Consider the following 18,150-nt stretch of genomic DNA (forward strand, 5'->3'; position numbering starts at 1 on the left):
TTTTTTTTGCCATATGGGAATCTGTTGATTGTATTAATTTCCAGCGTTGCACTCTTGGAGTGCATCATCCAGATACTTAAAGTACACTTTATTTTTGGGTATTTTTAGTTTGAATTCCACTACTTACACTATTATACTAGAAAATGGCTAATAGTGCATAAGTGTGCGATTTGGGACACACCTTTCAAGTCCTATTGGATAATCAAAATATTGTGTTATAAAGTTTCAGGAAAAATGTTTAAAACCATTTAAAAAGAGAGACATCCTATTGAAAATTAAACCAGTGATATAGTGAATTATGTTGTATTTTTATATTGTATATTGATGTTGAGTGTTTCTGCATTAAGTTCTAGATGAGAGCTGAGTTGTCGTGGCAACCGTGACGCATCATCAGTCAACAAAGAGCAGCACCAAACTCTCAACTCTCTCAACTCTTGTCTTTTATTGTAAAAGGTTTGTAAAAATTATTACATTTCAAAGAAAAAACATTGTAATTCACACGCTTTAATGTCAAAGTAAAGTTTTTATCGAATATTTTTGTAGCACTTTAACATTAACATTAGTAAATCCCTTAACTAACATTAGGGATGCACCGAATATTCGGCCACCGAAAATTTTCCGCCTAAAACGGCAAAAAGAGCATTTTCGGTTTTTGGCGAAAGACTTTTATCACCGAAACAATACGGCCGAAATGTTGTTATGACGCAAATAGAAACTGCGACCCGCACATGCTTGTCCGAAGCAAAATGTCTGCGGTGTGGATGTATTTAACTCTGTACACACATAGGCACATGCGGTTGAAATGTCCGGTCCAGACGTGATCATCACAGTATGCCCTTCAAAGATCAGAACTCTTAATGTGTAAACTTTAGAGAGAGTCACCCTGTGTCTCATACTGTAGTCCATTAACATACATTTGGCAAATAAAGCAATGTAAAACAACGTAACGTTTTTATGTGGAGCGACTGTTGCGCTGTTTGGCATTCGCCCTCTGTCTCTGTGTGTGCAGCGCTCGCATTCAAGTGCCCTCAATAGTGCACGCGCGTTTAAGTGCCCTCAATGGTGCACACGCGAGAAAGACGCGTTTAAAAAAACAAGCGATCAAAAAATCTTATTATGTTCGCTTAACACATATAAAGAAAATTACACTGTGAATGCAAACATGGTACTTACTTAAAAATAGTAAATTGACCTTAATCAGTTTTTATCAACCTGCTTTTAACACTTGCTTTTAGTGAGTTACTTGTACTTTGAGGTTGAAAAATCTTACCAGCTCAGTCTACTTGAGCTGGATTCATATAGAAAAAGTAAGTTTATGACATGTGGACATGCGCAGATCAGTCCTCTCTGAAATGCCTAAACCCAACCAATCAAGGTGCTTCGTGGGGCGGGTCTTGGCGTTGCGGGAATCGTAATTTTGCAGACGGTGGTTACATGATGTCATGTCACCTCACCACATGCTGCAACTGACCAGGTGGAGCTGGACCTAAACATCGCTTCTACGGCACTTGTGATTATCTTCAGACGATATTCTTGTGCTTGTGCACACTCATTTGGTAAGTAAATATTTTACCCGTGTGCACACCGTTTTGTTTCTGTAAGTCAGCGCCAGTGTTTTGTGCTTGATATTCGTGTAGTAATGTCTGCTGAACTATATTATAGACATAACGTGGCTAACGTTATATTTTGCTGAAACTTGGTCAATACTTTATTCATTTTTCAATCCACAACTTTCTCGGTGTTGAAAATTGGTAACTTTAAAGACTTTTGACACGTTAAAATTCAGGAATAACTTTATTGTTATGCGGCGCCGCAAGAATCGACAGCCAAATGACGTCAAAGTATCGCGAGACGAAATAAGAGGCTTGTTTGAGATGAGCAAATTCTGCGCAGAATCGATCACCGGTGATCCGCGCAAGATGCATGTCGGTTAGAAAAGTGTCCGACTTACGTCCGACTTGCTCTGATGTCACGCTGACGTGTGCAAAATAACTCTCGCGATGGAGAGGCGGGCTCGTCGGATTCTACAGCCGAGCGCAGTTGCTCTCCAGCAACTGCGTTGACGAAAAGCACGATGGGAAAAGACTTGCTGACGACACAGCTTAATGCTCATTGGCCAGGTTATGTCAGCTGATGACTTGTTAATTCTAAAAACTCTAATTCCTGTAGTAGTTTTTATATTAATTCAATTGTTCTTTACTATGACATTTATATTTTTAATGAATTCCTGTAAACTTCTGTATTGGTGTTGATTTATTTGTACTGTGAGCTGTTTATATTTCACACAACAGAAACGAATTTGTATTACCACTAGATTTATTCATCCCAACATTTACTAAGTAACCTTTTCCAGTAACGAACAGTTCACCTTCGTTGATTCTCCTTATAAACATCTTTATGTAAATGAATTTATTGGTATTTAATTTGCATCTATTTAATCCGCGATAAAATACGCGAACGTGATCTCTGCCTATGCTGACGTTTGTAGTCGACTGGACTGCGAGATTGGTGAAGTGTCTGACATAAAAGCTCTTTTTTCACTCCTCCCCTTACTGCAGCCGTCTGCTCTCGTCTGAATTTCAGGCAAGGCAAGCTGCAACTCAAACAAGCCTAAGATTTCTTGAATAATTCTTGCGATACTTTGACGTCATCCGGCTGTCGGTTCTTACGGCGCCGTATGAAGTCGAACAAGCCTAGTAAGGTAACTTTTGTCGAGTAACGTACTGACTAGCATGATGACAGACTGATCCCGGTGGTTTGTGAGTTTCCTGAGCTTTATAACTGATTTTTATAAGTTTAGGCAGAACAAGTTTGTATCATTTTATTTTAAGCAAGACAAGAGTGTCTCCTTGTCTGAAATTTTTTTACACAGTTTATCATAGTCTGTTATGATAGGGAACGTATTTGCTGGCATACTCCGTTGCTTACCTTATTATTCAAGGTCATCTTGTACATAATGTGCACATTTTAATAAGGGGAGCTGTCTGTGGGTTGTAGGCGTGTGTTGGTTTTCGCATGTGGCGTTGCTTGTTTGTGGGTTGTTGTGAACTTTGGTTGTGTTGAGGTGTTGTGTTTTTTTGAGCTGTCCTCTTTCGGGCTCAAGCAGAATGGTAATCAATCCTCCTCACATTCCATAATCCCAGCAATAAAAGTTATTTTCAACTAATAACTGTTATTATTGCATGTTAAAGTAAAAGTTATGCTTACATCAGAGCAATTGGATTACAACAAAAGCGAATCAATTTAAGAAATTCAAAGTAAATATCTTGTGTGTTTAAATGAATTTATCATTCTGTATGATGAAATATACTATAATGTTTTGTGCATATGTTGAATTTCAAATATTTGATGTAATTAGTATTTCTGAACTGGCTTTATAGATACTGTGGACAGTCCATCATATCCAGGACTAGACAGTATCCTAGATGCCAACCACAAGTGAGTCATTTACCTTTTGTACTGCTCCGTTCACTTGTCTTGAAGTTCAATGATTAAAACTTGACCATTAGATTTTTGCAAGGATTTCGTTTTTCCTATAGCTCTGGTATTTAAAGTCTGATAATGCAGCTGGCCCTATCTTGCACCCGATGCACAGCGAACTTTCCCTCCACAGACGCACGTTATTAAACTAGGAATGAACTTGTGCTCCCTGGGCTGTTCGGCCCAAAAAAGAAGGCGTGTTCCGGCGCAAACAATCCCTGATGCTATTTTGCAGTTCCTAATGTCTAAAGTCAGTCGTGGAATTGTTTTAAGTGTTGCTTGTGGTATTCAGATGCTATTTTAAGCGAGCATGCTTGGCCATAATGTAGAATGTGCACAACACTTTGATTCCCTCATCTACACGGATGCATTTTCATTTTTGCATTTTCAAGGAAAATATTAAAACATTCATGTTTGTGTCCATGAAGATGTGAGAGAATTTTTATAAATCTATCTTACACATTAACCTAAATTATTTATTTTTTCTCCCATCATCCCCATATAATGTCAGTTCTTTGTGTTTTAGTGGAAGAAATGAAGAAAAAACAACCAAATGTGGCACTCTCATTTCACAATTGATGGACCAATCATTCCCACTACGCAGACAAGAAATTGTAAAATAACAAGGGCCTGCTGTACAGAACGATGGCCAGCACTTTTCACAAAGAGACAGGTAACCTATTTTTGTTTTCAACCAATAAAATGATGCAAATCAAAAATAAATTCAAGGTGTGTGGCTAGAAATTCAAACACTTATTGGAATGTAAATACCCCTCTCTACTTTTTCAGGTGTTTGCTGAGTTTAATAGAATCGGGAGTACGAATCTTGAGGGAGACTTGAGGCTTTGGACCAGTATGCTCCACGTTTCATCAAACTTTTCAAAACAAAAAGGGAACTGTTGGCCAGAAGCTGGAGGAGCTGATGCAGCACATGAGCTGGCTGGTAAGTAGGTTCATTTTGCTTTTGATCTGTATGATAGTTCATCTAGTTCTAAATGAGACAATCCAGACCAACCTATTTTATTTCCTGTCTGCTTGTGCCTTGCAATTTACTCTGTTAACTTATCTTTTCTCTCTCTGTGTATCATTAGACACCAGACATGACAGTACTTTGCTCATTTGTCCTCAAAGGCATTCCCATTTTACTTGGTGACGACTTCAGTGAATTCTACAAGACCTGCTCTGTAAGTACTTGCACATAAGAAAAAGTTTGGTCTGCATGAATATAAAACTATACCTGTGTTGACATAGAAGATGTAATTCTATCTGCTCGATATATAATATACATTTTGTACAGTGATTAATGTATTTTGTTTAGCAATACCTACTGTTCACAAAATTCACGGTTTGGTTCAATACGATATGTATTGTGCCACGGTTCAGTACATTTTTGATACAGCAAAAGGAAAGAAATGCCAGAGAAACTTCCTTATGATTGGCATACGATAGAATTAAAAATGCAATAGAATTAAAATCTCTATCGCGATAATGCCTGTTAATTACACAATCTACCCGCAAAATTTAGAGTCACAAGCTGCAGCCAGCAAAGCATCATCATATTCGTCATTCTGAATAAACGTGGCTGAAACCAGTCGATCGCAAAGGCGGTAGATTGCACATAAGTTAACTGCTGCTCCATGCGCGAAATTGCCATTATGGTCTTGTAAGGGGGTGAAAAATGTGACCCCATCCATCCGTTGGCCCAATGACGGAAACCAACAGCATGGCGAAGGATTATAGCGCGTTCGGTCTTTTCCCGCGCTTTGCAGATGACGTTTTGGCGTTACATAATTTAGATATTTTTATCTCTTATCTGACTCCAAAGACAAAGATTTAGTTTATATTATATTACAAATCGGATGTCATGATCCTGTTAGCACTGTATGTATTTTCCCTTGTTTAATGTGACAGGATCATGGCAGCCCTTATTACTGTTGTCTTGTTTTGTGTGGAGAGTCACGTGGCCTGTGTTTGTGTTTTGTGTGCCTCGTGCTCTCCTGTCTTAAGTCTTGACCCCGCCCCCTCGTTTCCTTGTTAATTATTCATTATTAGTCAACGCCCTTCACCTGTGCGTCCTCGTTCCCTAGTTTAGTTCTCCCCTATTTAATGCCCTTGTGTCTATTGTCTTGTGCTGGATCATTGTTTATCTATGATGATGTTGTCTGTTCTTGTTTTCTCTCATCCTGCCCTGTTTAGTGTCATGTTATGTTATAATATTCTTTTGGATTATTGTCTTTGTTTTACCCCCTTGAGGGTGTTTTTGTTATATAATAAAAGTATTTTTGGTTGAGAGCTGTCTGCACTTGGGTTCTGTCTTCCCCACACCTGACATCGGATTGATTATTACTTTTAAAACTTACAGAATTTAGATGGATGTTTGTTTATTTATTCTGATAAAGCTCTGGTATTACACTCGTTCATTCGGTTCTCACAATAGGGATGCTCATATCAGTTAATTTTCCCGACCGACAACCGTAGCTTCTGAAACGAACATTAACCATTAACTTATAAGATTTTAATATGAAATTGTCATTGACTAAAAATACAGTTGACGGTTGTCTTTGAACTAGTAAAAACAAAACATTTAATTTGAACGTGCAAACAGCAGCTACAGATCAACAACAGAACCAGGATTCATACATTATCAGATATTCACGCAACATTACCTTATTAAAAATCACGCGATCAGTCCAGATGATTAATATCCAAAGAGGGCAGATTGTCTATGTTTCATCTACCACAGTGGTCATTTCTAAAGCAGGACGCTTTTCAAAAAGTTTTGCTTTTGCGTCGTCTTTCTCCATTTGTGCAAAAAAAAGAGATGTTTATCATGGTCAGGGTCAGAGGCCATCAGCGAATGTCTGTCCGGATCGGTCTGGATGTGCGCGAGAAATCATTTGTATGCGTGTTTGGAAGCTGAACGGAGACGTCATTTGTATGCTTCCAAACACGCATACAAATGATTTCTCATACAAATAATTTCTTTATCAGATCATCAGGGCAGCAGTAATTTGTGTCATTTACAGGACATTCACAAATTAAAGATAGAAAAGTGGCGAAATGTCTGTCATCTCATGACGACACGCACCATGCGTTAACAAATATTTTTTTCTTTTAACTGATGACGTTAATCTGTCATAAATTCTTACCTTCAGTTAACGGTTAAACGGTCAATGTGAACATCCCTAGTCGCACATGATACTAGTACGGGCCTCATAATTAATATACTGGTCAACGGTCATAAACGAATCAGTGTTGGTCGCTGCCAGAGGTTGGACTATACGCTTAAGCGGCCGCTCTCTGCGTGCTGAACTTTAAACATACTTTATTTAGTCCCCTTAGAGGTGACACTTAATTATTACAATAATTATTTCTAACCAAAGTTAATGAATAGAATAATATTGAAATAAACAGAGGTTGAGGCTGACCCTATTTAGAGTAATCAGAAATGTTACTCTAAACGGAAACAGCCTCCAGGCTTCTAAGTACACTTAAACTAACGCCAATTGCTATTCGTATCTCACAAATCCTCAGCTGATGTATTATTCACTATCTAACTGGGATTGGGCCGATCCTAGCCTGATTTCAGTCCTTATGGTAACTACGGATACAACGATATTACTTGCAGTGTCAACATTTACCGAGCAACACAGAATAAAATCAAACATTAATAATTTATTAGCCAGGTAGGAAACACATAATTCAGAAGCCAGTTTACATTCCAATTCAAATACGAAGAAAGAAACAAAAATAATCAAATGAGAGTAATGCATACCTGGCAAATGGTGAATATCTGGTTACAGATTTCTCAAAGTAAAATAAAATACATGATGCTGTATCAAAGATACAGCATCATGGGGGTGAGTTTCCATGTACAGAAAAACCCGCTGAACTATTTTACATCATTCCCTTAAATATCCAGAGAGACAAAGCATATTGGAATTTGGTACTGATTGGTTGTAAAACTCAGGGGTGTTGCCTAATATACATACAGTGGGTGATTGGTCAACATGTCTAAGGTAGGAGTTGTCTCCCAACATTAGGTAAAGTTTACAGATTAACATTGAATCCTGTTGTCATATTAATAAACCCAAATGTACCACTTGCATTAAAACACTTCATATGACACCAAACAAGACCAGTCTCAGATTCTTTGTGCATATAGAATGTAGCATTTCATATACAGTTTGCTTTGAAAACATGAGGAGAGGGGGACGAGAAAGTGTGGCAGGATGTGACTCTTCTGTCCCACACCATGGGGTAGCTGTCCTGGGGGGTAGATGTGAATTCTTTGAGAAAGGTTTCAGATGATAATTCAACAGGAATTAGGGAGCAGTTCCCTGTGGATTCAGCCATTTGCTGCTGGCTTTAGAAGTACCTTTTGTCAAGGTTTAAAGGGCTTACAGTCTTTAATTGTGAAACACGCAAGTCTTTTTGAGTTGTTGCGCCTTTCTTCTCAAATGTGTTTTTTTATCAATCTTATGCCAGGCCGCTGCAGCTCAGTCGTCTAACTTCCAAAATTCACCAGGATGTGCATTCTTGCCTTCACGCAGGAGCTGATCCACTGTGTGTGTGTGTGTGTGTGTGTGTGTGTGTGTGTGTGTGTGTGCATGCGTGAGCAAACGAGAGAGAGAGAGAGGCAGTGTAGTGGTGATTTGTATGCTTCTGATACTGTTGTCATTTTCTAGTAGAAGAGCCTGCGATGGGTTGAAATTACCAGAGCCATAACGGTTTACTTGTATAAAAAAATACATTTAGCAGTTTGGCTTTCCTAAGGGTCTATATAACCTGTTCTGAAAATAGTCTATTAAAATCAACACACTGCAATACATACCGCTATCGCAAGAGTCAGCAATGCATTTAGCCATATGGATTTTAGGCCATATCGCCCATCTCTACTCGCGATGCACCTACATTTAAAATAACATAAAATGGTTGCAGGGAAAATTGTCTAAAGAACGGTTCAATATGAATATGCTTATCGTTACACCCCTAATACCTACACAACTAATTTGAGAGATGTAAATAGAAATAAAATGTTCCAAATAAACGTTATACATATTCATTCGTTCATTTCAAATTTAAGTAAAAGGAGTCTAGGTTGAACTGTCAGTGTCACTGTTCAAGAATGTATAGACCTTATTGGATCTCCATAGCTGTAGTTTAACCAAATCAAATATATTTTGTTTGCTTTATTGTTACAATCCAATGTGAAAATGTTATCAGAGAATGTGGCTTTAAATACATTACAACAATAAAAATGAATGTTATAGACTAGCATAAATTGCAATGCTAAAGAATTTGTGTCTTTGCATCTAAACAGCGAGAGACAAGGCTCTAGAATGCATCACTGTTGGTGTCCTGACGGTTGTCAGTGAAGATAGTCCTCACGAGGGTCAAAACTTAGTGTTCCTCCAGCCCATCTCCACTGCCATCATTCTGGAGGGAGGTATTGTTATGGATAATGTTAAGAACTTGCCTCAAGTCTTTTGTTTTGGGTTACATATGCATTGCATTTGGATTACCCAAAATGCATGGCAAATACACTCAACTTCATTCGGACTGTGATGCTTGGACTGGGAAAGAAAAACCTCCCACCAAAACGGTTGACTTTGAAGAACAGTCAATCTGGGTTGGAACAATAAAGAGATGTCAGATAGCACTTTGTAAGCTTTGCAGCCATTAATGTTCTCCTGTTATTAGAGACAGTTTGATGCTTTCATGCAACTGTAACTGATTTGTGAGTCAAAAACTGTAATGTGATCTGAACCGTGAGTTTTGTGATCCGTCACACACCCCTAGTAAAGTTAGTACACAGTGATAGCCATAAATGCATTTTTACTAATAATTGGCATAATAATTTCTTTCAGTGTTTCGGTTTTTCTGCCTTGGTTTCCTCTTTTTCGGTTTCGGCCAAGAATTTTCATTTCGGTGCATCCCTAACTAACATGAACAAACAATCAACAATATAGTTTTTCAGCATGTATTTATTCTTGTTAATGTTAGTTAATGTCAATACAACATAAGTTCTAGATGAGAGCTGAGTTGTCGTGGCAACCGTGACGCATCATCAGTCAACAAAGAGCAGCACCAAACTCTGAACTCTCTCAACTCTTCTCTTTTATTGTAAAAGGTTAGTAAAAATTTTTACTAAGAAAAAACATTGTAATTCACACGCTTTAATCTCAAAGTAAAGATTTTATCGAATATTTGGTAACACTTTAACATTAACATTAATAAATCCATTAACTAACATGAACAAACAATCAACAATATAGTTTTTCAGCATGTATTAATTCTTGTTAATGTTAGTTAATGTCAATACAGTTATTCATGTTAGTTCATGGTGCTTTAATTAGTTTTTTTCAGTTGCTTTGGAGCTTAAACTGAATGTGCGCATTTCTCAGAACAATCTGTACTGCTCAACATTATGGATGTCCTGCAAAAGCCTGTAACTTGTTCAAAATCCTTACTGTAGTTCATCTCTTAAAAGTAAATTTTTACGTCAGTGGAACATGTTAGTGTTATCAAAATAGCAAATCCGCGTGTCATTGTTCTTGAACAAGAGGGTCAAAATGTTTAGTCAAATGTTGTCAATATACCAAGTGTACCTACACAATTAGAAGTGTCAGTATTTTCTGATGTAAACTGTGATGAATTCACCTTTTTACCATTTTTAATGACGAATTTGTATATTGGACAATTGTATAATAATCTGCATGATTGTATTAAAGCATTTGCAATTTGTCCAAAACAATGAGAAATTGCTTTTATGTTGTGCACAACTGACTTGATGATATAGAGGTTGAAGAAAATGTTTTGAATGCTCCAAAGAGACTTAGAAAAACTGTAATAAGTAAAAAAAAATGTGTTATATACAGTCATGTGATGAAGACAAATGCAATTTGGCATCTCCAATTCATCTAACCTGTAGGTGGAGACCGGTATACCCGGAGTAAACCCACGCTGACACCGGAAGAACATGCAAACCCCACACAGAAAGGCCACCTGACTTAGCCAGAGCTCGAACCGGGAACCTTTTTGCTGTCCTGTTTGACTCTCATTATAAAGGTAAGTGTGCAGTTTTATAGTTTATCAGTATTTTATACATGTTAATAAACATCACTGCAAACACACAAAAAAGACTTAGTAAGACTTAGTTTATTGGTTAGTTAAGTAGTCACATTTGACAGTTTAGGCTAAAAAAGTCCAATGAAGTACAACACCCAGCTCTTAAAGAAGAAACTAGGGATGCATAACGATTAATCATGATTAATCTATAGCAGAATAAAAGTTTTTGTTTAAATCATATATATGTGTGAACTGTGTATAATTATATATATAATGCACACATGTATGTATAATTTTAAGAAAAAATATATTTATATATGAAATATTTATATATAATATAGATTATACATACAGTACCAGTAAATATACAAATGTATATACACATGTAAACAGTTCTTAAATATATACATGCATGTGTATGCATTTATCTATACAAAGTTATTATACACAGTACACACATATATGATCTAAACAAAAACTTTTATTCTGCTATAGATTAATCGCGATTAATCGTTATGCATCCCTAATAGAAAATCATTAAATATATAAATTACTTCAAAAAACAACAACATGTTATCCTCATTTTAACCTATTTGGACTAATTTTGAATGTCCATCAGTCTGGTTTTGTTTTGCGGATCTGGCAACCCTGTTTATAATCACATAATTTTATAATCCACTGATTGAAGACTTGTTTATCATGTTTAAACCTTGGCCGAAAAGTGCAAATACAAAAAAAATTTATCAGAAAGTAGTTCCCAAACAAAGAGGCTTTTAAAATAACTCTGTTGTTGTTTTCTAGTTTTCTTTTTTCAAACGTGTGCCGTCGAACTGTTGTATAAAAGCAATATCGCTCTCGGAGTTGTGTGATATAGCTCTTTATCATCATGACTGTGATTAGGCCAGAGGCACGAGGCCGTATATCACACTCCTACTCGAGCGATATTGCTTAATTATTGTATAGAGTTCAAGCTGATCACAGAGGAGAAAATGTTGGTGTGGCCTGAGTGATGTTTACTGCACGTGGATCAGACAGAAACTGCTTTATAGCAGACAAAAGTGTTCACAGTCAGAGGTAAAATTTATTGTTTTTTTTACTTAAGTCACTATTTCAAAGATTTAATGTAATTCGTCTGTTTCATTTAGATTAGAGAGCGTCTGGCGTGATCTCTGGATAGGGGTCACTAGCTTGTTCTAACATATTTTACACACACTAGAGGAACAGGACATGCTGGATCTGAACAGCGCTCTTCACTTATTTTAACCAAATGAACTGTGAATTATGATGATGTAAACAATAAACCTTATGCTTTATGTTAGGAGATGACCATTCCTGATATCAAAAGAGAGGACAGTGAATTTATCAAAGATAAACACAGCGATAAATTAGCCACACTTTAAAGGGCCTATAAGTCCTGAGCATATGAAGCAGTTAAGACAACTTATTACACGGCTCTCTGGAATGCTTGATTCTGATTGGTCAGTTGAGACATTTGCAGGTTCGTTCTTTTCAAATAATAACCGCTCCAAAATAATAACGCATAGCCGGACTACTTGCATGTTTTTAATCCCTCCGCGCCAACAAAGATTACTGTTTGGCGCCATCTTCTGACAAACACTGGACAACCACAATTAAAAATGGAAAGAGCTGACTGAACTTGACAAAATAGAGCATGACAGCTACGAAGCCAGCACACAAAAAAATACAGAATGGGCATTAAAACTTCTCAAAGACTGGCTAAAAGAGAAAAAAATGGAGACAGACAAGTATGAAGCAGAGGATCTTAATAAGGTATTACGATCATTTTATGCATCTGTGCAAAGTTTCGCGGAAGGATAAAAATGTTAATTTAAAACAAATATGCCAATAAAATGTTTCAAAAACTAGACTTATGTTCATATTGCTCATCAAGAAAATACATCTTAATTCAATAATTTTTTTTATATTTGTACTGAAAACAAAACAAAAATAAACCTTACTGAAAAATCCAGCGAAGACCAGCATAAGCTGGTAGCTGGTTTTAACGGGTTTAAGGTGGCAGTAGCTGGTTTAAGCTGGTCCTCCCAGTCTGGCAAGGCTGGTCAAGCTGGTGGGTCAGCCGGTTTTCAAGCCTGGCCAGCTAAGTCCAGCTAGACCAGTTTAAAAAGTGATCAAAGCACAGCTAGACCAGCTTGCTACACCAGCAAAACCAGCCCACCTGCTTATGCTGGTCTTGGCTGTATTTTTTAGTAGGGTAAGAAAGTAATTTTTGCAGTGTAATGGCTATGTAGGTATAACAAATTAAAACATTTAACTGACCAGTCAAACATTAAATAGTCTCAAATCAAACAAATTTCTCTCATTATATTGTAGTCCAACATATAAACTATACAATTGCTACAAAACTCATAAGTGTAAGAGAAAATAAATATCCTGTAGTGAAACATTTTCTTTATAAAGGCTCTCCACACCTTGTGACTTTATTTACTTTGCTGTTTTATAAGAAGGGTAACAGCGCCACTTACTGCATATGTTACTGGCGGGGAAGCGTTGCCTCTTTTTGACCAGATAACTAGTCTGTGGCTGGTAAAGAGTTGATGGTTGTAACATCTTGACCAAAGCATTTCTGTTGTCAAGGTCACCCTGGCACAACGCTTTGATATTGTGACATCATAAAGGTCACGCTCAAGTCATCGCGTGTAGAACAGCACGAGTCGTTCATGCGTCCCATTTGAAGTTGGCACCTCCTGACAGCTGCTGGATTTCTCCTCCAAAAGATATTTGTCTTTTATTTAAGTTTTATGATGTTTGCTTATAGCGGTCGTTTTAAATGCAGTATTGCTTACAGAAGTAACGAAATATGGCAAAGCAATCATATAAATCAAGTTTTTATTGAGGTGTATCTCCAGCAAAAGAAAAAAAATTAAGTGATTTTAACTGCAGTCCGTGCGTTTTCACCAACACTGTAGTGAATTATTTAAATTCTTCTATTTAAAATTAATATTAAGTTTAATTTCATAGTCAATTAGCTTTTCGCTAAGTAATTACAGCATGTAATGCAGAATGGTTGACCTTTTGTTATAGTCTGTTACTGTAAGCATGTTTCCAAAGCGTTTTTAGTCTTTTGTAAACTGAAATTATAAGTTGCTGTTAAGTGAATATTAAAATTTTGATTTACAGAAAATGTCATGGTACTCAGGTCATAAGTAATTCGGTAAGTGAAGGTCATGATAATTTGTTAGTAATTATTAGGGTCTTACAACGTAATTACTGAATTAGTTATGATCTGGTACACTGTGCTGAAGTGAAACTCATGGTCATTTATTTTGTTAGCAATTATATTTCAAATGCTGCTCATCCCTGTGGATACCCGCCATTAAATGGCGCTGCATTTATTCAATTCATGGTCAAAATAAACATGGACTGACTAATAAAGCTAGCATTTTCCCATAAATGAATATAAGTAATAAAACAGTGATTTGATATAGGGTGTATTCTGTAAAATTATGAATCTGTAAAATGATTTTTTAAATTATAAATCTTCAGTGTAGAAACCATAGAGGGGTGGTTTACCAGACAAAGATTAGCTTAAGCCAGGACTAGGCCTTAGTTTAATTAGGAAATATAACTAACGGAAAACATCACTTGTGTGCATTTTGAGTCAAAACAAAGAGCACTGATGTATTTTAAGATACAAGTTGTTTTCAGTTTGAACTCTCTTACATTTATTTTAGTCTAGGACTAGTCTAATCCCTGTCCGGGAAACCGCCCCAGAAGAGTTTAAAATTTTCAGACAATCTCATTAAAGTAGATGAAATGTGATAATTTGTGGCCCGTTTATGCTTAATAACTATTAAGTGACTGTTGATATCAACCTATTTTCATGAATTATCTATAATAAATAGCACGCTGTTAAAAAGTCATGCAATATACCAAGTTCAAATTTGCGTGCATATGATATGCCAGTCCTTCCCGTTCACTTAATACCGCACATCTTTTTGTGTCATTTCATGTATTGGTTTCTTTTTCCAATTTTGTTTACTATTGTCACTTGGGATTGCAGTTAGAACAACTTTCTGTTAAATATCAGACATCCTAACTCCAATTCTAACCCAAATTTTAAGCGAGCATGGCTTAAAAATAGAGATTTTTTTTAGGAAACCTTAGGGCTCTGTATCGATTCAGATGTTCCAGATCGATTCAATTTCGATTCACAAGCTATCAAAACGATTCGATTTCAATTCTCGATTCAATTTTCGATTCCGGTTTTTACGCTCGATTCTTGATTCAACTCAATGAATATAGATTTAATACAAATACTATATTAATAATAAAGAACAGTGAACAGCAGTTTACAAGTGGGTAATTAATAAAAATAAATTAAAAGCCACAACACAAATCGTCATCGTCTTGCTTGTGAAATCTAAAATGCTTCCATACTTCTGACTTTTTATGTGAAGGTGGCATCAATGTCGATGAAGCACCTGAAACTGCCATTTTAAGCACTGAATAAATACATGACAGGCTTGCCTCTCCTTGGTAACATCGCCAAAGGCAAAAAACAGGGTGACATCTAGTGAAAAAGACTAGTAATTAGATTAACATTAATCTTGCGTTCAATGTTTGCGGAAATAAATATGAAAAAAAAATATTCTGCTCTTTGAGAATCGATTTTGAATCGACCACATAAAAAAAACGATTAATCGAAAAATAGATTTTTTTGCCCAGCCTTATAAAACCTATACATACAACAACATACTAACCCAAATCCCAAATCTAACCCCAATCCCAAAAGACAATGGTTTAAAAATACCAATACACAACCAATACATAAAATGACATGAAAAGATGATATTAAGTGAACGTGAAGGACTGGCGTATCATGTGCATGCAAAATTGGACTTTGGCGTATGTATTGTACAACTTTTCAAACAGTGTGCTATTTATACAAATACACTTAGTTGGGTTTTTTTTTTTTTTCATTACTAAGTTCTACTTCACACTAGGGTTTTACACAGTAATGCACTGAACAATATACAACATACACCTTCATTTTTCTTTAAAAACAACATTAGAAATGGTCCTGACATCTAGATCTGAGTAAGCCATACAACAAATCTCTTAAAGGGATATTTTAACCAAAATTAAAGTTCTGTCATCAAACCTGTATATATTTCTTTGTTCTGATGAACACAAAGGAAGATATTTTGAGAAATGATTGTAATCAAACTAATATGAGGCCCCATTGACTTCTATAGTAGAATAAAGGAACACTATGAAAGTCAATGGGGCCTCAGATCAGTTTGGTTACAAACATTTCTCAAAATATCTTTCTTTGTGTTCATCAGAACAAGGAAATATATACAGGTTTGTAACAACATAAGAGTGAGTAAATGATAACAGATTTTCATTTTTGGGTGAACTGTCCCTTTAACATTACAGTTTTAGTGCATAATTGTTATGCATTTGATGAAGCTATTTTTGACAAAATAAGAGTTTTCAAAATAATGAGAATAATTCCTTGCAGAAATGTAAACAAGGCAGGAGCCAGAGATTTTATAGGGGTGGCTGCGTAAAAATCCTTATACAAGCACAAAAATCCTTATACAAGCAAAAAAAGGCACTTAGCTAAACCTAAAATATGTTTCAAAATAGAATATACAATCTATAATGTACCTAGATGTACCTAATGTACCCAGATAATTGAAAATGGTCGTTTATTCACTTTTATAAATTACTTTTTATAGGGTTATGAAAACATTTCAATTCTGGCCTTAGGGCAAGTTTGGACAAATTTCCTAAAACTATTTTAAAAGGACACTGACTATGGGCCCAATGGGAAACGACTTGCTAATGACGCACAACCATGATGTTTGGTCTTCTTTTCAAATCCTGTAGTGAAAACTATTCATAAGCTCTGTCCCAAATGACATACTACACACTATACACTTAAACTACACACTATGTACTCACACATCAAGTGTATACATTTTAGAAGAGTAGTATCGTCCCAAATGAAACACTTGATGGTTTTGTACTAATCAGAAGTGTAAGCGTTTTCCAGATGAGGGCAATGACGTCAAATTCATACTGTAGTATAAACTACAAGTCAAGTCAATGTAGATCAATTTGTACACTGTTCTTGTAATATTATCGTTATTTATTTTGTTCAACATGACTTTAGTAAGTGTCAGACTGTTTCCACATGTAAACATCACTCTTACTGCATCTGGCAGCCCCGCCATACGGCCAAAAAAAAAAAAAAAAAAAAATATATATATATATATATATATATATATATATATATATATATTTTAACATATACAAAAAGTTTCCAAAAAATATATTTGCTGAAATATATTTTGGAATATATATACACAAATATATTTTTCACCATTATATATATATTTTTGTATATTTTGAAATGTAATTTAAAAATAAATTTATTTTTAAAGCATTTATATTCACATCACATGGGAGAAAAGTTTTGAAAATGTTAAAATTAATTATATTTTAACTGCAAAAGTTTACTTATAATTTTGTATAAAACATTTATATTTTGGGCAGGAATCTATTTTTTTGCTGTATAGGTTGTAAAATTGGCCCTGAAATACATTTTGAAAAATATGTAAATATATGAAGGTTTAAACTAAATATTTTTCAATTAAAAGCAATATTAAATTAAGCTTTGCTTTTTGCAAAATGTATTTAGCATGTATTTAAAACATATTTTTAGCCAGAGAAATTTATTTTTTTGCCGTATGGGAAGCCACGACTGTTGATTGTATTAATTTTCAGCATTGCACTCTTGGAGTGCATCATCCAGATACTTAAAGTACACTTTATTTTTGAGTATTTTTAGTGTGATGACTACTTACACTGTTATACTAGATAATAGGCTAGAATAGTGCATAAGTGTGCGATTTGGGACACACCTTTCAAGTCCTGTTGGATAATCAAAATATTGTGTTATAAAGTTTCAGGAAAAATGTTTAAAACCATTTAAAAAATAGACTTTATCCTTTTGACAATGAAACCAGTGATATAGTGAATTATGTTGTATTTTTATATTGTATATTACGGCTGGGGAAAAAATTGATTTTCCGATTAATCGTTTTTTAAAACGTGATCTAATAAAAATCGATTCTCAAAGAGCAGAATCATTTTTTTTTCTTTCATATTTATTTCCACAAACATTGAACGTAAGATTAACTTTAATCTGATTACTAGTCTTCTTCAACGTTAGTGTTGTGGCTTTTAATTTTTTTATTAATTATTACCCACTTGTAAACTGCTGTTCACTGTTCTTTTTTATTAATATAGTATTTGTATTAAATCTATATTCATTGAGTTGAATCGAGAATCGAGTATAAAAACCTACCCGAGAACCAGAATCGAAAATTGAATCGAGAACCGGAATCGAATCGATAGCTTGTGAATCGAAATCGAATCGATCTGGAACATCTGAATCGATACCCAGCCCTATTGTATATCAGGGCTCGACATTAAGGCTTGTCCGCTTGTCCGGGACAAGTGGATTTTTTTGTAGGACAAGTGTAAGAGAAAATTAGTTGTCCGACTGGACAAGTTAAATTTCAAACAATGTTACTTCACGTTATG

At 35.5% G+C, this 18,150-nt stretch overlaps 1 long non-coding RNA gene across 4 annotated transcripts; it reads left to right on the plus strand.

Annotated features, from left to right (window-relative positions):
- Positions 1-740: 740 nt before the first annotated feature.
- LOC141353263 (uncharacterized) lies at positions 741-10,689 on the plus strand. 4 transcript variants are annotated; one of them, XR_012360278.1, is made up of 6 exons: positions 741-1,556; positions 3,381-3,438; positions 4,007-4,153; positions 4,270-4,423; positions 4,572-4,664; positions 8,804-9,608. It is a non-coding gene; the product is annotated as an uncharacterized lncRNA (long non-coding RNA). The 4 variants fall into 4 exon arrangements; XR_012360276.1 differs by lacking the exon at positions 741-1,556 and adding an exon at positions 10,415-10,689 and having other exon boundaries at positions 3,102-3,438; positions 8,804-8,929; XR_012360277.1 differs by lacking the exons at positions 741-1,556; positions 8,804-9,608 and adding an exon at positions 10,415-10,689 and having other exon boundaries at positions 3,102-3,438.
- The last annotated feature ends 7,461 nt before the right edge of the window (positions 10,690-18,150 follow it).

This window comes from Misgurnus anguillicaudatus, chromosome 21 (assembly GCF_027580225.2).
Source record: "Misgurnus anguillicaudatus chromosome 21, ASM2758022v2, whole genome shotgun sequence".
Lineage (NCBI taxonomy): Eukaryota > Metazoa > Chordata > Actinopteri > Cypriniformes > Cobitidae > Misgurnus > Misgurnus anguillicaudatus.